The following is an 11,427-nucleotide window of genomic DNA, read 5'->3' on the forward strand; positions in this document are numbered from 1 at the left end:
AAGAGAAGAGCCTGGAAGAGCTGGGCTGCCAGGCTGTAGGCCGTGCGCACGCACCTCTGAGCTGGGGTGGGTAGTGCCGCCGCATGGCATTCATTGGCTATTTTGATGGATCATCTCCCCTCCACGTCCTGTGGGCTGCTCACCACACGGCTCTGTTTCTGGGCCCCAGATAAGAGGCTGCAGTCCAATCAGATGTCAGAAGGCTTGTTTGCTCATCAGATCTTCTTCTGCGACAGGTTCCCTCCTGGGGTGGGGGGGTGTTGGCGTATTATATTCAAAGCAGAGTTGCAGGAACAGGAGAGATGGAGAATGAGTCATGACTGTCCCCTCCTTCCCCCCATGCTCTCATGAATGACCCTTCTAAAACCCCCTGCAAAGGCCTGAGACTCAAGGACCACAGCTGAGTTTCTTGGGTCTGTTACTCCTGCTCTGGAATCAGCAGAATGAGGCTGATACTGCTATTCAGCTGTTGAGAATAAAGGGTTTACAGGGCTCCCCTGAAAGGGCCTGCTGAGGGGAGAGCTTTGTCTTTGTAATTGTGAGAAATGCTTTTCTAAATTAGACAGAGCAGCACCAACTTCTAGAAATGAATCCAACCCGATCAAATCATACACATGCATTTCCACATGTATGTACAATATAGTCACACATAGCACACACGCACGAACATGTTTACACACAAGAACATATTTACACACAAGAACATATTTACACAAGTGAAGGAGACACAGCCAGGCCTGGGGTGGAAAATTTTGTCTCCTTCCACATGCATTCAACCATTTCATTTTAAAACACTCTCCCTTGCAGGAATGCTTTTCCCCTTGGGCTATGGTATGCTCCCAGCGCACGGGGTCTCTAACCATGTGTGGCCATCCTCTCTCCCCACATCATGCCTGAGCCTCTGGGCCAGCGCTCACTTAGCCTCTGGATTCCAGACTCACCACATCCCCTCCATGCCTCACCTCTTCTCTTGTCTCCATCACAGCACTGGAGGTGAGAAGAAAGCATGTGGATTTTTCTCCCTTCTTTATTTTCCGGTATCTGTGCACAGAACACATTTGACGCCTTTTCCAACCCTCCATCTCCTGAGGGTCTAAAGAAGAAAACTGAGCTATTTTATCTTTGTGATTCTAAATGAGCCATGCATTTGGCAACTTTTCTATTTTAGCTGTCCCGTTACAATTTCCCAGTGGGGGAGGGGGAGAGATTCCTATAATTCCAAACCAGAAAAATAGTTGAGGAGGAGATTAGTGAGAAATACATGACTTTCATATATGTGAAAATTATTACCTTGATATCTTGAGCTCAAAGAGGGGAAAGAAACCACGTGTCTGTCCATTGCTTCCCAACTGATTCAGAATAGATGATTATGGGCCAGAATGGGGATGGATGGGTGGTCACTTGCAGCCACTTGGGAATTTTGGGGGCTTTTTTGTTGTTGTTGTTCCTTGCAGATGACCCTGGTTGTGTCATCTATAATGTCCCCTGATAGCCTGGAGCTCCTTGTCATTGGTTTGTAGCTCATCATTCAGCAGACGATACTCAAGACCATTCTAGTCTAAGAGTAGATCTCCTTGGGCTTAACGATTTCTCACAAGTACTACGAAGCGGCTTTTCCCAACACAATCGGATAAATGTGACTCTAGCAGGAGACAAAACTTCATCTCCACTTGTATGCATACTCCTTCAAGTTTATTTTTTATTATAAAATATGCCTAGTGTAAAGTTTACCATTTTAACCGTTTTACATGTACACTTTGTGACATTAAGGACAGTCAACGCTGCTGGGCAACCATCACTACCAACCATCTCTAGAACTTTTTCATCATCCCAAACTGAAACTTTGTCTCCATTAAACTCCCTACTTCTCCATCTCCTAGTCCCTGGCACCCAGCGTCTACTTCCATACAAGACTTCCCATAACGGTGGTACAAACATCCACAATTAAATCTTGCTTGAAATAATACGGCCATAGTGACAGTGTGCCCAACTAACCTTGGACCACCTCGTCCTTCGGAAGAAGGCAATCGTTTGTAGTGATTTGTGGCACTGAGTGTGTGTGTGTGTGGGGGGGGTGGGGCCCGTCATGGCACTTGCTCAACCCATGCCCCCCCTCCAGAACCTTGGATCCCCACAGACCCTGCACCCAGCCAGGTCTGCTTCCTGACCCTGCCCACCTCAGCTGCAGTACCCAGCGTGGCGAGTCCTCCAGCTACAGAGGGGTCGGGCCCCGCTGGCAGCAGCCTGTGTCTGAGGGACTGGGCTTCACAGGAGGACTGGAGCCTTCAGGCTCCCCTCTCACAAATGTGGAAACAGCCTGTGCCAATCGCTGAGGATCTGAGCAGGAAATTTCACAAGAAGACTGTGCGTTTGCTTGGTCGACTATAAAAAGTGCGGAAGGCTGTGTGTCTCAACCCACAGAAACGTATTTCCCTACCGTTCCAGAGGCTGGAAGTCTGAGGTCAAGGTGCTGGCAGGGTGAGTTTCTCCTGAGGCCTCTCTCCTCAGCCTGCAGACTCCACCTTCTCCTGCGCTTCCAGGCGTAGTTTCCTCTGAGGAAGACGCCGGTCCCACTGGAGTCCCACGCACTGCAGTGACCTCATTCCAGCGTAATCACCTCTTTACAGACCCCCTCTCCAAATAAGGTCACATTCTGAGGAGGAGGTCAGGACTTCAGCCTATGGATTTGCGGGAGACCCTGGCTTGGGGTGTAGCTGAGGTGAGGGGATGGGGGGTGGGGGAGAAGGTGGAGGGTGGGAAAGAGCCGGCTTGGACCAGAACAGGCACCCGTGTGCGTCTCTGTAGGGAAGCACCTGCCTTTACTCCTGACAGTTTCCAGGGACCAGCTGCAGACAGTTTCCATTTCCCCCAGCAACCTGCCAGGACCTGGCACTGGAAGGGCCCGGGTGTGTACAGCCACAGCCTTCTTTCCCACAGGCGAGAAGGATTTGGCCCCCAGAGATGTACTCACCTGTCTGGTTTATGGGGCAGCTCGGTGTGCCTAGAGATGGGTAGGGGTGAGAGCAAAACCCCCACGTGACCCTAGATGCCCAGGTTGGCTTTGTGTTTGCTATGCTTTGGGACTGTGGGTGATTAGTGCCATTTGTTGACAGCTCTGAAACAATTCCCCTTCTATCCCTTTTCCCCCCTGAAATGTAGTCTTTCAGCCAAACAGTATGGTCCTCACCCTATGTTTGTTAAAAAGGTTAGGGAAAATGTCATCCAACCCACAGCCTGGAAAGGCGCTCTGAGCAGCTGCTGGAGGCTCCGTGGGCATTTTCCAGCAGGCGAGAACAAACAGAGACTGTATCCTTACAGATACTGTGAGCTGCCAGCCGCCGTCTGGGCTCCGCGAACAGGTCCCACGCGGTGTGCTGAGGCTGAACGGAGTCCCTCTGTCCACCTGCCTCCACCGGGCCAGGCCTGGCTCTCCACCACGCCCTTCCACCCAGCTGCCTTGCTCGGCCAGCACCGCCTCGTCTCCCTTGGAAACCCTCTATTCGATTTTAAAGGCATGAAACAGCCAGCGTGTGGGAGGGAAACCCCTGCATTCAAAATTTTATGAAGAAATGAAATTTTGTGTTGCTTTAAAGAATACCTAGTATTTCAATAAGAAAGCAATAAAAGGGCAAGAGGCAGATTTCTTTAGGCAACTCTTTAATTCATAAAAGAGTAGGATTGAATAGGAGTATTTACAGTGAGCATTTTCTGTGTGATACTAATTGTACTGTGTATTAGCAAATTCATTTTACAAAGATAGTTCAAAGGCAAATGTCAACCTGGCTCTGCCCAAATTGTGTGTATTCACACACACCAACAATGTCCAAATGAATAGGGTAGGATTAATAAGGTTTTACCGATCATGGCTATAGGTAGGATTTAAATCAGCCGTGTTTGACCTCAGTCAACGACAGTGGATGCAAAGCTATTCATTTGGAAGTGGTGTGACTAAAAACTGCTTATTAAATGAGCTACATTGTATAAGCATTTCCACTGTACCTAATTTAAAAATGGGAGCTTACACTTGGGAAGGCATTTCCTTTTTTGGGGGGTTGCAAAACAGCTCTCTCTGTGCAGGGGCTTGGGGGGGTCGGAGGGGGTGGGGTGGGCGGGGCCACCTGTGGATGAGCACCGCCCACTGCTGGAAGCACCCTCACAGGACCAGTCCTGATGGCTCCTGCGGTGACCGGCAGGCAGGGCCTCTCACGCTATCCTCAGCCACAGGGACACTCCTGGGTCGGCTCTGTCTGCCCCGTTTTCCTTCCAGCAAGCTCTCATTAAGCAAGAATGTTGTCTTTTCTGATAACATCCCTGATGTGCCTAGTGGTGATGAAGGCAAAGGAATCACAGCCAACACATCGTTTCACTTGCCCGGGTTTGAGCTTCCCACGTCCAGGAAGGTTAAGTGACGTGTGTCCCAGAGAGCTGGGCTGGCATGTCAGCTTCGTTACCTGAACCTCGATGACTGGGAGCCATGTAATATAATCCCTTTAGCTCCGGTGTTCTCATCCATAAGATGTGGATAAAATAAATATGTTTCATGTGAAGATTTCATTATATAAAATATATAAATCCCCAACCCCACCCAGTGTGTGGTTCAGCACAGTCTGCTTGTCCCTCTCCGTCTGTCCCTCCCGCAACTTGCACTTGCACTCGCACTCTCTCAATCTCTGTCAAATAAAAAAATAAAATCCTAAAAAAAGGGCGTGAAGAACTGTCCAACCCATTCTGTATATTCATGGAGCTTTGAAACAAAGATATGGGGACAGCGATGTCCTCCACAAGCGTCTCTTAGGCTCATTCCCAGAGGCCAAACCTGGGCTGGCCAGATGCTACCTTGGCATGGAAATCCTTGCATGCTTTGGGGGTGCGGAGCTGTAAAAAGGAAAGTAGGGAAAGGCGAAGAGGGAGTGGCCTCATTGGCCTAGCACCACGGGACCATCTACGGAGCCCCTCGAGGTGGCTGCTTGAGTTACACACTCCTTCTCTTATGAATTCATTTTGCCTCCGAAGAGTCTGTCACAGGTGTGCTCACATCGCCACTGAAAGGAAAGAGGTGTGAAAACCAAACGGGATGCCTTCCTGATCCTCGTTCTGGAAAGGTTTATACCGATTTTGCCTGTCTCCATCAGAGATCCAATTCAGTAAAACTTTGAGATATAAAGAGCATCTGACCTGGAACCAGACCCAGACTTAAGTGCTCATCTCATCCCTTAAAGCTGACAAGCTTGGGCGGCTGCTTAACTTCTCCGGTTCTCGGTTTGCTCGTTTGTCAAAAGGGGATGACTTGTGCCACAGGTTTCCCTGGACCCGTGAGAACGGATGGAGGCAGCAGGTGTGTGATGAGCCTCAGGAGCTGTCGTGTGTCTCACGGATGCCATGGGGACAGGATGCTTCCTTTTCAACCCACGTACCACTTATTCGAAGGTTCGGACCTAGCCATAGGGTCAAGGGTGTCCCCTGGGGCTCTCTGGGCATGAGGACCTTCAGACCACCCTGGAAAGAAACTCATCCTCAGGCAAAAGAGTGAGAAACAAGAGAAGCGCCAACACCACGGTGAATGGAGGGCAGAGGAAGAGAATTCTGAATGGAGGCTTGTTACTCATCTCTTCCCATGCCTGTCTTCTCCACGCATCCTCCCATGGAACATGCGGAGGGGAGTCCTGGACAAGATGGGGAAAGCAAAGAACCGCCTCTTGAAAGCTCTGTGGGGCATGGGGCCGCCCGGCGGCTTTGCATGGATTCATCCAAAGGGCCAAAGCACAGAACGGGAGAGAGGCCTTGTCCAAGCTGGTTCCCAGCTCCAGCGTGACCTGGCACAGGTGGCACCACCCGCTGTGGCTCCCATGCTGTGTGTGGTTGGAGGCAGGGACAGCACCGCCAGCCGGGCCAGCTGCTGGGGAAGCAGCAAGAAGCAGTGCCCCTGGCAGGAGCGTGTACAGCCTCTAGAGAGAAGCAGGGCAAGCGCTCTTTGAGTTACGAGTGGTGCAGGTGGCGTGGAGGGCCAAGAACACCCCAAAGAAGGCCGCGACAGGGCACGGGGCAGATAGTGAGGCCCCGGCAGGACTTGTTTATGAATCTGTGTCCACCGAGCGCTCGGGCGGATTTGGCGTGGAGGATGGAAGTCTGGCGATTGCAGGAGAGGGTGAGGGAAAGACAAAACACATACTGATGGCTTCTCTGGGTAGAAGGTTCTCTTGTAGAACCTGTCGGGAGTGGCCTTGGGAAGCCCGGCTCCCAGGACAGGTGTCGTTAATGTCGGGTTCTCAAAATACTCTTTCCCCTTCAAAAACACATACCTGTGTGTTTTTGTCACTGAGTAAAATATGTGTCCTCCTGATAACTCGCAAACATCCAAGTGTTTTGTTTTCTTATTTTTTTGTTTTTGTTTTTCCTTGCCCTCGGCTCAGCGAGCAAGCCACTGGCAAGTTCGGGAGTGGTTTCATTAGCAAGGAGGTGGGAGCCCTTTAGCAGGTACAGGATTTTTCTCCATCTTAAAAATTTGCTATCTGGTTGGGAAAACGAACAGCACACATGCAAAAGGCAATTCATATTAGCTTTGAAATTCAGAGGTAGCTGGCACCCTCGAGGAGGAAGCCTTATTGGAGAATAACAGTGCTCCCTGTCACAGGCCTCTCCTGGCGAGAGGAAGGGGTGTGATCTCCACCACATGTGCACGGAGGCACCATTCCCGGAACGGGAATGCTGTTGCGATGAGCTTATATCTATTACCTTTAAAAGATATTCTTGGGGCGCCTGGGTGGCTCAGTGGGTTGAGCTGCTGCCTTGGCTCAGGTCATGATCTCAGGGTCCTGGGATCGAGTCCCGCATCGGGCTCTCTGTTCAGCAGGGAGCCTGCTTCCTCCTCTCTCTCTCTCTGCCTGCCTCTCTGCCTACTTGTAATCTCTCTGTCAAATAAATAAATAAAATCTTAAAAAAAAAAAAAGATATTCTTGTCTGTCTCATTTGAAACAAACCTGAGGGTTGGCTGCATGTAAATGCCCCACAAACATCTATTTCTAATAATGCATTATTTCGTTTCTGCTTCTGCCTCTGTCTGCCCCCTGCTCCCTCCCGTGTGTGTACTTAATGCTCACATTATTGCAGAGCAGTCTGGGATGAACGACTTAGGATCGTCTCTGTTCCCATTACACTTATGTCTCTTATTTAAGGATGCTAATTCTCTAGGCAGCTCTCCACCGCCTCTTCACTCCTCTGGATCCTGAAGGCGATGCTAATCAGCCCTCCGAACAGCTGTCTCGGCATCCCAAATGTCGCGAGAACATTCCTGTCCCGCAGTCTCCGCAGCCCCTCCAGCCGGCTGCGGTCCTCACATCCACTCCTCGCTCTTCAATCGGGACTTGGCGCTGGAGAGCTGTTTGATGTCTGCATTCTTCTGCTCTCCTCCCTTGCCAACCACTCACTTCAAGTTGTCATATTCGATGATAATATTTGAGCCTGCTTTTTTGGGTAATAACCACGGGGAGGGAACTAGAAGCCTGATCTCTCCCGAGCGTGAGCCTCTCACGTTTGCATGGGTCCCCTCAGGGCTGTGGTGAGGTCACTTACTTAGCGTGCACAGTGCCTCCATGAGAGAGGAAACCCATGGAAAAGACATGAGGTCTGGCCACTGACTCCTTCCTCTGGGTTACCTTTCCTCCATGTGACCAAGGTGAAGGACCTAACTCCCCAGTGCCTGGCCATGCACCTGCTCCTAAGAAGCCATGGTTGGTTTCCTTGGGCAGCAACTCCTTTCCTTAACTGCAGTGTGGGGGCTTCCCCTCTCTTCAGGTATATTTTGCACATTAAGACATTTCAAAGAACTGTTGGCTGATTTTCCACCGCACTACTGACTCCAAGAATCTATGCCCGGATCCCTAGCCTTCCCACAGCTGCTCTTTCATTGTTGTAATTGTCTTAGCCTTCTGGGATCCTCCAGGCTCTAATGGGAAAGAAGGGGAAAGACCAAAAAAAAAAAAAAAAAAAAAAAAAAGAGTTTGTTAGAATGGAACCCAAAGTCTGGTAGCCGGATGACATCTCTATAATTGAAGTATTTATGTGTCTAAATAGTTCAGTGTCATCTGCAAATAAACACGAGATGTGCAGAAGTGAGTATCACACCACGGCAGACACCTGCTCAGGCAGGTCCACGCTTGCAACCTTGTGACTTCTCTTGGAACACTGGAAGGATTTTCTCTCCTTGAGTTCCCATTAATTTAAATCAAAACTAAAGTTCACTGTGTTTCTCTTCTGCTAGTGACATTTTCCACTTCACACATTGTCAACCTCATTTAACGTGTTGCTACTTGGCTGCGGTCACCTCGGAGGGGAACGGCACACCCCAAACAGCAGCGGCACTTCTTTGCTTCCTCCATGCCTCCCCCTTCTCTCCTAGGAAGCACTCCCTATGCTGGGGACCTTACTCCAGGTGTGTGGCCCAAGGAAGCTTGCCATTGGCATTGCCCACTATGGACACCAGTGATGGGCAGCTCCCTTCTGTCTGCTCTTCTGAGTGTTTCCAATGGACTCAGATGTTGGGATCACCTCATGATAAAATTAATGTAAGCAGCAATCTGTGCCATGGGCCATTCTCTGGAAAGCAGGAGAGAAAGATCAGATGTAAAACAAAACAATGGCAAGACAATGATTATCCACCAAATGAAGGTCAGCTGAGAGTCCATGGGCCAAATTCAGGCCAGGATTGTACTCTGTTGTATAGTGATTCATTGTCAGTCCTAAAATAGTGTCTGGAGATATCATTTAAAAATTCAGGCGTCTGGCTTCTTTGTAAATATCAGTCTATCTGCCAATGCCGGCCTGTGTTTCCCTATGGAAATGAGCTTGCTAGCCTTCAGGGGGACTGACTCCGGATATGCCACCCTCCCCAGAAGACATCCTTCACTTAGTCATGGAACTGACCTATCCCTCTTGGCATTCAAGCTCCCAGCTCCTGCCCTAAATTTGGTAACGCTGGAGGCTACTATCTCTATGCTACCTTTGTCTGGAATTTAGAGGAAAATCTTGTACACAGTATGTATTTGATTGAGACTTATTTCAATGCATACCTGAAAGTCAGAGGTAGCCTTTGAACACTTCTCATGAAGAGTAGTTCCCTGGCAATATTTTTCAAAAAAGAAAAAGCCAAATTTAGAAAAGAATCTAGATTTCTTCTTCCAAGAGTCAAATATCACACCAAGAGCAGAATTCACTGAACTCAACACATGCCCACTGCTATGTGTTAATCTCCCACTCTGTGGCAGGCGCTGGAGTGACTGTGCCTCTCTCTCCTCACCAGAACTCAGGCTCCCTGAGCAGGAAATTTGTCTCACTAACTGTCTCACCCCAGAGCCTGAGACACACATTTTTTGAATTGAACGTTGAGTGGATGGGAAGACAGAGAGAAAAATGGACAAGGCTCTTCCTTCAGGTGGACATCTAAATATCAGAAGAGGAGGGGAGATTTCTCCAGCAAAGGTGAGAATGAGGCAGGGAGGAGGGCCCAGCATGTGCAAAGGCCCTGGGGATTAAAGAGAGTGGCGTGTCCATGGGAAACAGAGAGGATCTGGGATGTAAATGAAGAAAAAAACAGCTGGAGGGCTAGGTAGGAGCCAGAATCTGGACGACCCACAAGGTGAACTTAGGGAGTCTGCAGTGGTTGTAAGTGGAAGAGGACAAGGAGAGGCAGGAAGGACAGGGGGCAGAGCAGGAGAGAACTGACCCCAAAGTCAGGGACTTTTAATCAGAGAATGAGGAAGCAGCCAACCATTGAGCAGCTTCAGCATCCCTAGTGGAGGAAATGGGAGTCCCTGGGGCTGTAGGGGGCCCGGCTTCTGGGTGTGGTCAGGCTGCAGCTAACACTAGAAGGGAAGAAATGTGAGATTTCAAGTTAGTTGGCCTTGATTTAAATTCCAGCTTTGATATTTGGTTGCTCCTGGGCAAAATCCTTAATTTCTCTGTGCCCTGGTTTTCTTATTTGTAAGACGAGGACAATAATACTTATTTTGCATGCCAGTTATGAAGATTATATAAGATTATAAGATGATGTATGTAAACTTGTCAGTAGTAGTGAGAAATGAGTAAATGACAGACACTACTTAGTACTGGAATCTTCTACCTGTGATGGTCTACCCAGAGACAAAAACCTTCTCAAGGACTTTCTGTTCTTTTGACTCAGTAAGGGTGCCAAACCAGACAGGAAACCTGGACCCAAGGTGTTCTTCCACAAACAGCTTTTGCCAATGAGGATGGAGATACATTAAGGTAAATACATTAGTTTGCTAGGGCTGCTATAATGAGGTCCCACAAGCTGCATGAGTTAAACAACAGAAATTCATTGACTCCTAGTTCTGAAGGCTATGGGTCTGAGATCCAGGTGTGAACAACAAGGGTTCCTTCTGAGGTCATGAGGAAGATCTCCTACACATCTCTTCCCTGGCTTCTGGGGCTCTGCTGGCCTTCAGTGTTCCCTGGCTTGTGGAAGCATGACCCTGACCTCCACCGTCATCTTCACATGGTCTTCTCCCTGTGTCCATGCCTGAGTCCACCCTCATCGCCTCATCTCAAGCTAACTAGTTCTACCCGCAATGACCCTACCTCCAAAGAAGTCATGTTCCAAGTTCCTGGGGCTTAGGATTCAACATTTGGGGGCACACAAGTCAGCCCATAATACATAACTTAAACGTGATGGATAAATCTTTAAAAGTGCCCCTTCCTTTTTTCTTGACAAATGTAGACTTTTGTCGCTTGGTTTTCAGTTTTTCTCTCCACTCTGGTTCTGCCCTACATACTCAGTGTATACTTGATGGCCCGTCTTCTTGGCGTGTTGATCCTCGTAGTCCCAGGGATTCCCAATTCATGATGGCCACCCTTTCATGTGATGACACAGTGTCACTGCAACATCACAAATACACGTATCTGTCTCTGACTCAGCCAGCTGCTCCCATTAGACTGTCTGACCCATCCGTCCAGTTATTCATTCATCTTAACCTTCTCCTTATCCATTAGCTCCCCGTCTTCCTTCCATATCCACCTTCGATGTGTTTGTCCATCAAATTACCACTTACCGAATACACTCTCTGTCTCATAACTTTGTTAGTCATCACTCCAGCTTAGGTGAACCCAAAAATACATTTTCACTGTGCCTACTCAAGCATCTCTGGAGGGTGTAGAGATTGACATCATCGGACAGCTAGGAATCCTGATAAATCTGTAGATACCAGCCTTGACTGGATCACCCCCTCACAGTTTCCTTAATGACTGTTTCAAACTTTCTTCCATCTTCCAGATATTTTTTTTTTAATTTTTTATTTTTTATAAACATATATTTTTATCCCCAGGGGTACAGGTCTGTGAATCACCAGGTTTACACACTTCACAGCACTCACCAAAGCACATACCCTCCCCAATGTCCATAATCCCACCCCCTTC

This window comes from Mustela nigripes, chromosome 5 (assembly GCF_022355385.1).
Source record: "Mustela nigripes isolate SB6536 chromosome 5, MUSNIG.SB6536, whole genome shotgun sequence".
Classification (NCBI taxonomy): domain Eukaryota; kingdom Metazoa; phylum Chordata; class Mammalia; order Carnivora; family Mustelidae; genus Mustela; species Mustela nigripes.